Source organism: Eubalaena glacialis, chromosome 19 (genome assembly GCF_028564815.1).
Source record: "Eubalaena glacialis isolate mEubGla1 chromosome 19, mEubGla1.1.hap2.+ XY, whole genome shotgun sequence".
NCBI classification, from domain to species: Eukaryota; Metazoa; Chordata; class Mammalia; order Artiodactyla; family Balaenidae; genus Eubalaena; species Eubalaena glacialis.
This window is the reverse complement of record NC_083734.1, coordinates 58,549,633-58,563,512: the sequence shown is the minus strand read 5'-3', so window position 1 is coordinate 58,563,512 and position 13,880 is coordinate 58,549,633. Positions and strand designations below refer to the sequence as shown.

The 13,880-nt window shown below is 45.1% G+C and overlaps 1 protein-coding gene and 1 non-coding gene across 12 annotated transcripts in view; one reads left to right on the top strand and one right to left on the bottom strand.

Moving 5' to 3' along the window:
- Positions 1-13,880, bottom strand: part of SLC39A11 (solute carrier family 39 member 11) — a 424,690-nt gene that overhangs the window by 153,340 nt on the left and 257,470 nt on the right. The gene's annotated exons all lie outside the window — the stretch shown is intronic.
- LOC133081041 (U6 spliceosomal RNA) lies at positions 9,931-10,037 on the top strand. Its single transcript, XR_009698712.1, has one exon. It is a non-coding gene; the product is annotated as a U6 spliceosomal RNA (small nuclear RNA).

Genomic DNA, 13,880 nt, shown 5'->3' with positions numbered 1-13,880 from the left:
TTTCCCAGTGCATATAAAAGTTATGTTTACACTATGATGAAGTCTATTAATGTGCAACAGCACCATGTCTTAAAAATATCTTAGAAATACTTCATTGCTAAAAAAATGCTGACCATCATCTGAGCCTTCAGTGAGTTGTAGCAGTAACATCAAAGATCACCGATCACAGATCACCGTAACAAATAGAATAATAATGAAAAAGTTTGAAATAGTGTGAGAATTACCAAAATGTGACACAGAGACACAAAGTGAGCAAATGCTGCTGGAAAACGGCGCTGATAAAACTTGTTCAAGGGACTCCCCTGGTGGCGCAGTGGTTAAGAATCCACCTGCCAATGCAGGGGACACGGGTTCGAGCCCTGGTCTGGGAAGATCCCACATGCTGTGGAGCAACTAAGCCCGTGCACCACAACTACTGAGCCCATGCTCCACAACTACTGAAGCCCACGCGCTCTAGGGTCCATGCTCCACAACAAGAGAAGCCACTGCAATGAGAAGGCTGCACACCGCAACAAAGAGTAGCCCCCACTCGCCGCAACTAGAGAAAGCCCGCGCACAGCAAAGAAGACCCAATGCAGCCAAAAAAAAAAAAAAAAAAAAAACTCGTTCGATGCAAGGATGCCACAAACCTTTGATTTGTTTAAAAAAAAAAATCTGCGAAGCTCAGTAAAGCAAAGCATAATAAAACGAGGTCTGCCTGTATAGCAAAAAAATCTAATGTGGACAGGACCCTTTCTAGAGTTTCTGAATTTAGCAAATAAAAAGACATGGTACTCAGTTGTATATGAATTTGAGATAAAACAAAAACTTTCAGTATAAGTATATCCCGAATATTGCAAGGGATATACTTATGCTAAAAAGTATTCATTGTTTATCTGAAATTTGAATTTAACTGGGTATCCTGTATTTCAACCAACAGTCCTTCTTACCCAATCTGGGGTCCGAGTTCTAGGGCGCGGAGAAGTTGGGCAGACCGACTGCACTCTCCTCTGAAAGCAGCCACACAATGAAAAATCTTTCAAGGATGCACTACATGGGTCATGTCTAATCCAGGGTAGGAAAAGATTCTGTTAGAGACCAAGGAAACTTCATGGAAAGATAACTGAAGTATGTATGTATGTATTTATTTATTTTTATAAATTTATTTATTTACTTTTGGCTGTGTTGGGTCTTCGTTACCGCGTGCGGGCTTTCTCTAGTTGCGGCGAGCGGGGGCTACTCTTTGTTGCGGTGCGTGGGCTTCTCATTGCGGTGGCTTCTCCTGCTGTGGAGCATGGGCTCTAAGTGCATGGGCTTCAGTAGTTGTGGCACGCGGGCTCAGTACTTGTGGCTCGCGGGCTCTAGAGTGCAGGCTCAGGAGTTGTGGTGCACGGACTTAGTTGCTCCGCGGCATGTGGGATCTTCCCGGACCAGGGCTCGAACCCGTGTCCCCTGCATTGGCAGGCGGATTCTTAACCACTGCGCCACCAGGGAAGTCCCAACTGAAGTATTTACTTTGCTTAGTTACTAACCTTTAGGCAGAGACACAACTGGAGTTTAAGAAACATAATGAAAACCTTATTTACAATCTTTGTAACTATAACAGATTTCTCCATTTATCATTCTAATAATCTCAATCCACACGATTGTCAGAGGGTGAAATGCTGTCTGTGTAAGAAGGCTGATTAGATTCCCTTGTCTTTTCAGTCAGTACATATTTTCCAGGCCCTGAAAGTCATCCATGCCTTAGCTTTGATGCTTATGAATAAGCAATTGCTTTGCTACAACAGAGAAACAAATAGGTCTGCGTAATTGGTAAAAAATTAAATGTACGCCAGAAGAAGAAATGGGTTCACTATTAGCTAAAGATTTCTCATCCATTAAGCAAACCATCCACTAAAACGTTGTTTGTTCCAAATAGCTGAGTAAGATAATAATTTCTACTCTCGGTCAACGCAACCAAGATTTCCAATAAGATTAAAACGTCCACCTACCAGGTCAGCTCTTCTACTTTAAAGGGACAAACAACGGCTTTATCAACATGAGCTCATTCCTGATGAATTAACTGTTCTCCAAAAATAAATTCCAAGTGGACTCCAGAGCTGCCTCTAATTCTTCTTAGCTTACCCTACACATTGTGTTCAGTGCAAACACCCTGGTGGGGAAGAGACCTCCATAACTACTGGGGGATCCACCAGCAGAAGACATTTGCTTCAAAAGAGTTCCAGCCCCCTCATTAGAGAAAGGGCATTTTGGAGAATTGAAGACTGCTTATAAGAGCTTTGCAAAGGACTCTCAACCTCTCCGGGAAAGATGGGGGCTCCTCACTTGACTTATACGGTTGTAAATTACCAGGTCGAGGAGGAGTCGTCCAAGAGGACAGCACCTATTTCAGGCTTGTGTCCAACTGCTAACATGAACTTCATAGTCATTTGGGTCACTTTCACCTTGGACATAAGGCCGCTCTGCCATCTCCTCTAATTCTGAGAATAAAGATTCGTAGCCAAGACCACTGTATCTCCAAGTGTGGAATGAAGACATCCATTGCTGTGCGTGGTGGAGGCTTTTAAAAGATGTCTCCTGGACCCCACCCCCCACCCGGTAGCTCCTGAATTAGAACCTCTGGGAGAAGGGCCCAGGAATCTGCACTGTACAAGCCGTATGTCCCTTCACTCTCACCGCAACATATTTCTGATACAGACTACACTCTAAAAATGAATGTTTTAGACTGCCCAACTACAAGTGAGTTGAGGGATTACCTCTGCACTTAAATTTACTTTAGTCCAGGGACTTCCCTGGTGGCGCAGGGGATAAGACTCTGCACTCCCACTGCAGGGGGCCCGGGTTCGATCCCTGGTCAGGGAACTAGATCCCACATGAATGCTGCAACCAGGAGTTCGCATGCCACAACTAAGGAGCCCATGTGCTGCAACTAAGGAGCCCACCTTCCGCAACTAAGACCGGGTGTAGCCAAATAAATAAATAAATATTTTTAAAAAATTTACTTTAGTCCAAATACTACTGCCTAATTTGGTGTCTCAAAGTACTAGACAGAGATATACCTGACCCTTAGTCATAGCTGGGCACCTAAAGATTCATATGACTTTTTTCCAAACACGCAGTGGGAAAGGTAAAGGAATTTAAGACTAGAAGATGAAAAGTAATTGAACTGTCTTGATAGGAACCATCATTTCCTTACATCAAATAAAAATCCTTTTCTTTTTTTTTTTTTTTTAAGAGGATATGGGTCATCGTAAGGAAATGCAATCACCAGCAGAAGAATCGAGAGAAAAATAAATTCCTTCCAACCAAGACACTCTCTCATCTTGCCTAAGTCGATATAGGGTCTATAGACAGGGACTATATAGGGTCTAAATCAATATAATCCCTCTGTCTATTTATATGTATAGCGTTTCCTCTTTTATCCTAGAAGTTGGTCACCGGGAATCAAAACACGACACGATAGATGAAAACTCTTAGCTTCTATAATCAAGAGAGTATCCACACTGCCAATATTAACAAACAGCATGACATTCTGCAAACCACAATGGAAAACAAAATCTTTCTTTTGTCAAAGGCCGCAAAACTGAAAGGAAAACATGGTGCTTCTAAATAGGTTTAAGTGAGACTAAAATTCCACAAATATTTCTCGGTTTATGGATTTTCTTTGCTTTTCGGGATACAAACAGTTGATGCTGGATCACAGGATAATCGCTGGAGATAACAACGAAAAAAGAAAAAGATAAGCACAGGCCTGAAGATTTAGGGTTTGCTTTTTGTCTTTGCTACAAGAAGGTCAGAGAGCTGGGGCTTTACCCGGATGCAAAGGAGACTGTAAGTCCATGTCTGGCTGCAGTAGGAAGTGTTTCTTGGTCACGGTCCCCAGTGCTGGGCAAGAGGAACCAAACTCATTCATCGGAAGTGTCCCGAGGGAGGGGCTCGTGGAACCAACGCAGGAAGGCCACAGAACCCACCCTGGAACCCAGACAGGGCCAAGGGAGACCAGGACTTCCTGCTCCACCCACAAAATGTCCCCACGTCGCCCTCAGGGTGGCACCTCTATCCCCAATGTCCCAAAATGCCGGCCACTCCTGCTGTAACACTGCCCCCTTTGCCGTCAGGTCCATCTAACTGGCCAAGTCAAGGTCACCTCCAGCTGCCAGACAGGCTGGAAGTCCAGCTTCTATCCTGAAAGCCAGGCTCTGTCTTTCACCAAGACTTGCAAGATGGGGCAGAAGGGAGAGTCCCAAACATGCTCAAGGGGTTCAGGAGCCAAGCAACTAGGGGAGAGAGGGGCGGAGAGAGGGAGGGAGAGATTCATGTCCTCAGACATCTAAGTCTTCAATGTCTTATTCTACATTAAAGTTGCACCATATTTTTCTCACTCTTTAGAAAGACACAACGAAATGAACGGAATCCATGGTAGACAATTCTCAAGCCAACTCCATCTCCAGTTCTCTACACGTCACCCTAGGAAAGTCCCAACTGCTCAAGGTTTTTGCCTCTTCCAAGTGTAACTGAGCTGAATTAGACAGACTCCAGGGCCCCTTCCAGCATGAACCTTCTAGGCTTCTGGAGACAGCCTCTGACACAGCTAGCCTAAATGACCACTCATCCCTGGTGAGTAGGAGAGAGCGGCTGTTTCCAGTGCCAGAGTTTCTAGAACTCTGTTCTAGCCCAAGAAATTCCCCAAGATGAGTTTCATGGACCGCACATTCCAACCGTTCATAACATAAGGACGTGCTCTAAATGAGCAGCAAGCTCACTTGCCCCAGGGGAATCAACCTCTTTTGTGCCCTCAAGTAAAAGCACTATTTTCCCTTAAAATGTATTAAAATATTTTCTGACAATACCCAAATTCCCATCCATTATAGGAAATACACAGAATACTGATGAGCACAAAGACAGACAGAAAACCACTCACCACACAGAAGTGACCGCCTTTCAAAAATCCTAACAATCTTTTCTATATTTATACTGTGTGTGGATAAATGGAAACACACACACACATCTTTTAATTGAATCATACTATTTTGAAACATGACTTTACACAGCAATAAATCATAAATACATTCCATATCATAATACATTCTCCCGTATCAGAGGCTCTCAACCAGATTCCCGTTAGCTGCTAGAGGTCAAGATGCGCACGATGCAGAATTTCCAGTAGCCAGAGAGCTAAGAATACATACTCAAACCTATATACCATGGAACATTACTCAGCCATAAAAAAGAACGAAATAATGCCATTTGCAGCAACATAGATAGACCTAGAGATTGTCATACCAAGTGAAGTAAGTCAGACAGAGAAAGACAAATACCATATGATATCACTTGTATGTGGAATCTAAAAAAAATGGTACAAATGAACTTATCTACAAAACAGAGTCACAGATGTAGAAAACAAACTTAGGTTACCAAGGGGGAAAGAGGGGAATAGGGATAAATTGGGAGATTGGGACTGACACATACACACTACTGTATATAAAATAGGTAACTAATAAGGACCTCCTGTATAGCACAGGGAACTCTACTCAATACTCTGTAATGGCCTATATGGGAAAAGAATCTAAAAAAGAATGTATATATGTATATGTATAACTGATTCACTTCGCTGTACACCTGAAACTAACACAACATTGTAAATCAACTATACTCCAATATAAAATAAAATTAAATTAAAAAAAAAAGAATACATACTCAAGATTTCTTTTCCTGTCAGAAGAAAAGATGTGCTTATGGTCCAAATCATTTCAAAGTCAAGCACAACCAATTAACTTCCAGGCCTCGAGTGAGGTTTGGTGTTTAGAATAATAAAAGGTGGCTGGACAGGAATGATAAATCACCAGCTTAAAATTGGCCAAATGTTGGTGGAACTTAAAAGGGCCAATATTTCTTGTTCTGAGACTTCTGTGATGTAAACGTTATCTTTTTTTTTTTTTTTTTAAACATCTTTATTGAAGTATAATTGCTTTACAATGGTGTGCTAGCTTCTGCTTTACAACAAAGTGAATCAGTTACACATATACATATGTTGCCATATCTCTTCCCTCTTGCATCTCCCTCCCTCCCACCCTCCCTATCCCACCCCTCTAGGTGGTCACAAAGCACCGAGCTGATCTCCCTGTGCTATGCGGCTGCTTCCCACTAGTTATCTATTTTACATTTGGTAGTGTATATATGTCCATGACACTCTCTCACCCTGTCACATCTCACCCCTCCCCCTCCCCATATCCTCAAGTCCATTCTCTAGTAGGTCTGTGTCTTTATTCCCATCTTGCCACTAGGTTCTTCATGACCTCTTTTTTTTTTTTTTTCCCTTAGATTCCATATATATGTGTTAGCATACTGTATTTGTTTTTCTCTTTCTGACTTACTTCACTCTGTATGACAGACTCTAACTCCATCCACCTCATTACAAACACCTCCATTTCATTTCTTTTTATGGCTGAGTAATATTCCATTGTATATATGTGCCACATCTTCTTTATCCATTCATCCGATGATGGACACCTAGGTTGCTTCCATGTCCTGGCTATTGTAAACAGAGCTGCAATGAATATTTTGGTACATGACTCTTTCTGAATTATGGTTTTCTCAGGGTATATGCCCAGTAGTGGGATTGCTGGGTCGTATGGTAGTTCTATTTGTAGTTTTTTAAGGAACCTCCATACTGTTCTCCATGTAAACGTTATCTTTAGGAGTGGTTTCTGAGCCCTTCCTTCTTTGGCTCAATTTAAATGGTATATGAAAAAGAACATGCGTCTAGGCAGGGGTGCTTCCTGCAGCCTACTTTTCCATCATATTTAACATTTTTTCCGTGCATCATTTATTTGTTGTCTGTTTGCAAGGCCATCGCCTCTTGTGTCTGGGCCTGAGCTTTGCTCACAATTATATCTACGGTGCCCAGCACGGTGCCTGGCACAGAGGAGGTTACTTAAATATTTTGCGTACTAACCCTATTACAGGTGCTGTCCTAACTACCCACTCACAGAAGACACTACTTCAACCTAATCCTCCCCAGGAGACAAAGGGGAAAAAAAGAAAAAAAGAAAAGGAGGGGAGAGCAGTTCCATGAACAGTAAATGCCAACCTGAAAAGCAGGATAATCAAACTCATAACCTTATATAATCACCAACCCCCCCCCCGCCCCGTGACACACAGCAGCCCAAGATGAAGCTGATTCTTGCTTCATGACCCCCTCTGCTCCCCGATTCACGATCAACTATCACTGACCGAGGATTTGTTGTATACCCTGCAAGGCCCTGGGTGTTCAGTGACCTGGAGAACTTTTTATCTTCTTTAATCCTAGAAGCAGCTCTAGGAGGTATGAACCCTATCTTACAGTTAAGGAATGGGTTAGCTCTGGGCCCTACCCAACATCCTTCCTTCCAAGTAGCTGCCCAGCCACTCTCCCCAGCTCCGCCCCCTTCCTGTAACTGACAGCCTACAGTGTGCATGTGTGTGTGTGTGTGTGTGTGAGAGAGAGAGAGAGAGAGAGAGGGCGCACATGTGTGCCCACACCCAGATTATGATCAATTTATTTGCTTTGAGGTGGTCTAGCAGTTTCTCCTCATCCTCTTCGGGGGAATGTCAATCAAAGCAAAGAACGGTGGGCGGGCCCAGCCTGAGTTGCTGGTGGGCTGGCTGAAGGCGCCCAGTCCTCCAGGAGACACACACCAGGGAAACAAGACAAGGGGGAAGCCCACAGCAGGCTCTCTGGCACTTTCCTCTTTTCTCACCTCTCCAGGCTTCCCTCCTTTCCTTCTTCTCCAAGGTAATGACACAGAGTTCTCTCTGTCACCGGGTATGAAGGATGCGGGAAGAGCGGTTCTGGGGGACCAGATGAGACTCTGGGTTCACTCCCTTTACAGGGGCCGGCTCCCCGGGCACCCAAGTTCACACCCCAGTCCTACCACTTCCTGGTTATGCATCTTTAGGGATGTCACTTGGTACCCTTGGATCTCAGTTTCCACGCTTGCCATGTGCAGATGATAATACTGCCCGCCCTAAAGGACAGGTGAGGGGAGATGGGGGGGGTCCCCTGGTGGGCACAGATCAAATACAATACGAACCCCATCTCAGCAGTTCCCACCGTGAACTTGTATTACATTTATAAAAATATAAAAGAAAGGCTAATGGCATGTTTAGTACACCTAGTCCATTCTTCACTTAAATCCCCCAAATCAGGAGGTTCGTAGTGAAGGAGAAAAAATTAGATCATGATAGGATTGAATGTAGAATTTTCAAGTACCGTCCAATCCCAACTCTCCACGCCCGCACAGCAGGAACGTGCCTTGGCTGTTAATGTGAACATTTCAAAATTCCACAGTCATATTGACATTTTCAACTTTCAGGAAGGATTACCTGCTGCTAAAGATAATAGGGACTTTCCATCAATAGAAAGAGAGGGCTAGTGCCCTTCAAGATCACTGTCAATTTTGCTTTGGAGTACAAAGTAACTTTTTTTTCCCTTCCTTTTCTTTCATTAAAAAAAAAATAGATTTACTGATCTAATGTAGTTTACTGAGGTTAACAGTAATACCAGTTTGCACTTCCTAAAAAATGTTACAACCAAGGAGATGGGAGCATTTGGAATCCCTGAAGCATGCCGGTTGGTTGGTTGCTTATCCAGATATACATAGATAGACAGATAGACAGATATAGGCAGATGGATAGACAGGTAGGCAGATCTACATACATAAATATAACGTGATCTGTGTAATATATATAAATAATATTCTGATGCTATTGCATTAACCCATTATATTTCCATTTTCAGATTTAATTTTTTTAAATTATACATATATGTAAAATGATTTTATACACACACACACACACATATATAATTTTAGAACTCCTCCTTGGAAACTGAAACTTAATGGCTTAATGAGATAGCATCAGACAGCTAATTGCCGGGAAGAATAAGCACCACTCTTTACTCTCTGGATTTGACCATAAAGACAGTTAATAAGGGAAATGGCTGGGAGGAAAATTGGTTTCTAAGAACTAATCAAGCCAACAGAATGCAGCTCCCAGCAAGGGAAACACATCTCTTTCTCTACCATTTTTGGTTAAGATTTGGGGGTCTTCAAAGGGTGGCTGTCTTTGTGTAACAATTCCAGCGGGCACTCTGCATAGATGGCCCCCTGCCCCGGAGGGGGCTCCACGTGGATCCCTTCCCATGTGCAGGGAGGCTGAATCCCTGAGCCTTCTGCTTTCTGAGGCTGCTGGGAGCCAACAGAGCAAAGAAAGAAACTGGTTCTGATTTGGCAGGAATAAGAGGAATTAGGAATCCAATGGAGTGGGGCTGACCAGTGACAACAGCATGGGGACGAAGGAGGCCACACTCACGCTCAAAGGTGGACCCCGCCTGGCAAAACGAGACGATTTAATGGGGACAGAACGGAAACCCTTGCCAGGCTGGGAACACACTTTCTCATGCTGTTCCCACTCAGCGACCACAAGGAATCCATGAAGGACGGCTTGGTTTCCAGTGGGAAACAAATGCCACTCAACAGAGGTCCAGAGAAGGGGAGAGACGTGGCTGGGGAGAGCTCTGTACTCCTCCAGCTTCAGCTCAAAGCAGAGATGCCTTCCTGAAAATGAAGGCTTCAGAAGGACAGACTCTCCAAGGGACGTTCAGATTATTACTGACCATTAATGCAAAAAAGGACCACAGGGCTGCAAGACAGAGCATCAGTCAGCCTCAAGCCACACTGTGGCGCTTATTACACAAAGAGGGTGGGGAGGCCAAGACGGGTACGGTAGGAGCTGTCTGTGAGAAGCTGGATGGTAGAAGACCCTAACAGAGCCCAGGCCAGGTTTAGAGTCTTTCACGGTGGCTCTCAAACTTGAGCACGCAGAAGTGAATGAATGAATGAACAAATGAATAAACAAAAAACAACGGAAGATCACCATTTAGGGAGCCTGAGCAAAGTGCAGGTTCTTGTGTTCATTGCAGCAGCACACGTGCCAGAATCAGAAAGATACAGAGAAGACTAGCATGGCCCCTGAGCAAGGATGACACCCACACTGGTGAAGCATTCCATATTTTTCTTTTTCCCTTTATTTTTTTTAAATTTATTTATTTAATTTATTTAGTTTTGGCTGCACTGGGTCTTTGTTGCTATGCGCGGGCTTTCTCTAGCTGCGGCGAGCGGGGGCTACTCTTCGTTGTGGTGCGCGGGCTTCTCATTGCAGTGGCTTCTCTTGTTGTGGAGCACGGGCTCTAGGCGTACGGGCTTCAGTAGTTGTGGCACGCGGGCTCCAGTAGTTGCGGCACGCGGGCTCAGTAGTTGTGGCTCACGGGCTCAGTAGTTGTGGCTCATAGGCTCTAGAGCGCAGGCTCAGTAGTTGTGGCGCACGGGCTTAGTTGCTCCGTGGCATGTGGGATCTTCCCAGACCAGGGATCGAACCCGTGTCCCCTGCCTTGGCAGGCGGATTCTTAACCACTGCGCGACCAGGGAAGCCCACATTCCATATTTTTGAAACAGGGAGTTAACAAATAGTCGACTGAAAAAAAAATGCACAACCTAAAAGCTGAGAATTATGTTTTATTTGGTGGACTTGCTGAGGACTTCAGCCCGGGAGACAGCCTCTCAGAGGGCTCTGAGGGAGGCTCCGAAGAGGCAAGGGAGGGAGCCAGAATATACAGGAATTTTTGCAAAAAAAAAAAAAAAAGTCAGAACATCAAAAGAAAAACCAGACATCTGTATGGGAAGATGCAAGAGTCTGGCTCATTGAAATCATGCCTTTGATGTGCACCTTAACCACCTAGGGCCAGTCTCCCATTTCTGTCCATCCCAAATCCCCTGAGGGTGCACAGTCCAGGGTGGCTACAGTGGCTGAAGGCTTGATGGCCTCAACATCCTTTGTTTACGGACATGGCAGGTGACATTCTTTGTCCTCAGAATCAAAGGGCATAAAATTTCAGTTAAGCACGATGAGATGCCTCAGCTCTTGAGATCTGCTGTACCACACTGTACCAACCGTCAACAATAATGTGTTGTACACTAAAAAATTCGTTACGAGGGTAGATCTCACGTTAAGTATGCTTACCATAAGAAAATAAAATTTTAAAAGAAGGGCTTCCCTGGTGGCGCAGTGGTTGAGAGTCTGCCTGCCAATGCAGGGGACACAGGTTCGAGCCCTGGTCTGGGAGGATCCCACATGCCGTGGAGCGGCTGGGCCCGTGAGCCACAATTACTGAGCCTGCGCGTCTGGAGCCTGTGCTCCGCAACAGGAGAGGCCGCGATACTGAGAGGCCCGTGCACCGCGATGAAGAGTGGCCCCCACTTGCCGCAACTAGAGAAAGCCCTCGCACAGAAACGAAGACCCAACACAGCCATAAATAAATAAAATAAACAAAAACAAACAAAAAAAAAGAAATATCACCTAAATAACTTTTGTAACAATTGTACCTTAGAAGAAATTTTTAAGTGCAGATTCTTGGAACTCATGGTAGACCTGGGCAGGGCTCAGAAGTCTGCAGGTATGACAGACACTTTAGAAAACATAACTTAGGGGACGGAGAAGGATCCAGGAAAACAATGGAAACCCATTAGGAATGGACTCCCAAGCTTGCTATGTCCAGCCCTGATCTCTTGCCAACTGTTCACTGGGCATCTTCACTTGTGGGTCTTATCATCATTTTGCTCACCTTGCACCGAATGGAACACATCACCTTATGCCCCAAATGTGTTCCCACTCTTGTAATCGCTCTTAGGATAACCGATTCCGTAATCACCTCCACTTACCAAATGAGGAACGTGGGAGCAAGCATCAGTGCAGAAAGCCCAAGGAACCCACACTGAGAAACCCTGTTCCGAGGGGACCCAAGGGAAACCCACGGAGGGATGCTGGGGGAGTGAGTGCGGAGGGGACGGGGCACGGAGGTGTGCTCTGCCTGGGGGATAACCTGCCATGCCTTCGCTCAACGGTCCCTGACTCTGGTCCAAAGCACATGAGCAAGAACAGAACATCCGACCCAGACAGAGCTACCTGGCGCTTTTCTTGAAATTATTAGAGTGTAGCATTTACCCACCCTAAACCCCCCTGGCAAGTTCTCCCCTGCCCACCAAAATCTGTCCCCCATTTTGCCACTGCAGCCCACAGCCTGCGGAGAAGTCAGGTCTGGGCTCAGCTGAGCTTGTAGGACTGCCGGTGCCAGAGGCAGGTAGCGGGGGTGGGCTACACGTAGCAGTGTGCCTGCCGCCATGGCAACCCACAGTTAACCAGGGAAGGGGAAGAAGGTACTCAGCTAACTGAAACCCAGGCAACGTTCTAACTCAAACCCCGAGGCAGTCAGTGCTCCGTTAGATTCTCTCCCGTCCTCTTTCCCCACGCCCCGTCTTTTCTTGTCACCAAGTGGCTTTAAACCACCTCCCCCCTCCACCCACCCCCCAAAATCACCTCCGAAGATGAGGCTTTTCATAAACCACTGAGCCAAACCTCCCTCCCACTCAGCACACCCAGGCACAGGGCAGCCTGAGATCCCCGCTCTCTCTGTTTGTCAGCTCTCCATCTCAGAGGAAATTCTGTTTGCCCCAAGGATTCTTAGGAACGCCTTGGCTTCCCTATCGCTTCTTCACTGCGGGAACCCAGGACAGATATTCTCACACGGTAGTAGGACTGAGAATCACTTGGTGAATTTTAAAGGCAGGTTCCCCGGCTCCATCCCTAGAGAGTTGACTTTGGCAAATCAGGGGCAAGCATAAGCATCTGTATCTTTTTTCTAGCACCCTGAGGAGTCTTGATATAAATAGATCAAGATTCACCTGGTGAGAAATGTAAACCAACCAATTTGGGGTTTTCCCATAGCTCTGTATTTCATAGGGCGGGCTGAGCTCAGCTAAAGCTGAACATTTAAATGGCCTCTTGCCCATTAAATGAGCCACAGACTGTGAAAGGGTTAACAGGAAACCCCCTGCCGCTGCAAGGTGAGTTCCCTAACACATATTCTGAATATGCTGGATGCACACGGGAAACACCTCCTAGGATCCTCACCCTCAAGGCACGCCTTCTCCAAGCTGCGAGGTGGGACAGGAAAACAAACACGCTCAGAACCCAAAACATTCACGAAGAACTCACCGCTTATAAAATGAGTCCCTACTCAAAAATTCCCTCCCAGCCTAACAGTTTAACAGAAGTCCTAACCCACCTCTTACGTCAGCTCTTGAGGATCGTGAACATTTGTTTGTATTTTCATTTGCTTGTCAAATGTATGGAAACGTCAAATCACAAGTCATGAAAAAGATACAAGTTCGTGAAGCTGCAGGAAGTGAGGTTGAAGGATGGCTTGTTGCCTGGCAGAACCTGGGACACAGAGGACCTGGAGAATAACTGAAGACAAGACGTAGCAGAATTTTTTTGCAGATTTAAGTCTCTGCCCAAGATAGGTCAGTTTTCAGCACGATTAAAGATTAAGATAAAACCAAAATCTCCCTCCACAAACACCTAGAAATGATGCATGAAATAAACAAATCAAAAGGATTTCAAACACACATCTGAGCTTGCAACAAAGAAAGGGAATCAGGAAGCATAAGGAAGCTAGAAACCAGAGCCTATACAACAAAACCAGTCCAGAGGATGCCTAGGGATTAACACGGTTTCCAAGAACAGGCCCTGGGTGTTACCGTCCACCTGGGGGCCTTGGGCCACATCAAGTAGGAGGTGAAATTCTACAAATGCAAGTGTCATAAAATTCTGTCCCTGTGTGGAAGAGTGGGCTAGAGAAAAAAATCCATTTAGCTGCACAGAGGGACAAAAAAGATGACTACATGTTTCTGCCTGGTCTCTGGAGAAAAAAAAAATACTTGTAAAATTAAAACCTTGGGCTTATACTTTGAACAGGTCGGACTTCTGAGTTTCTGCTTTCTGTACGGGCTAGGAAACCCCAG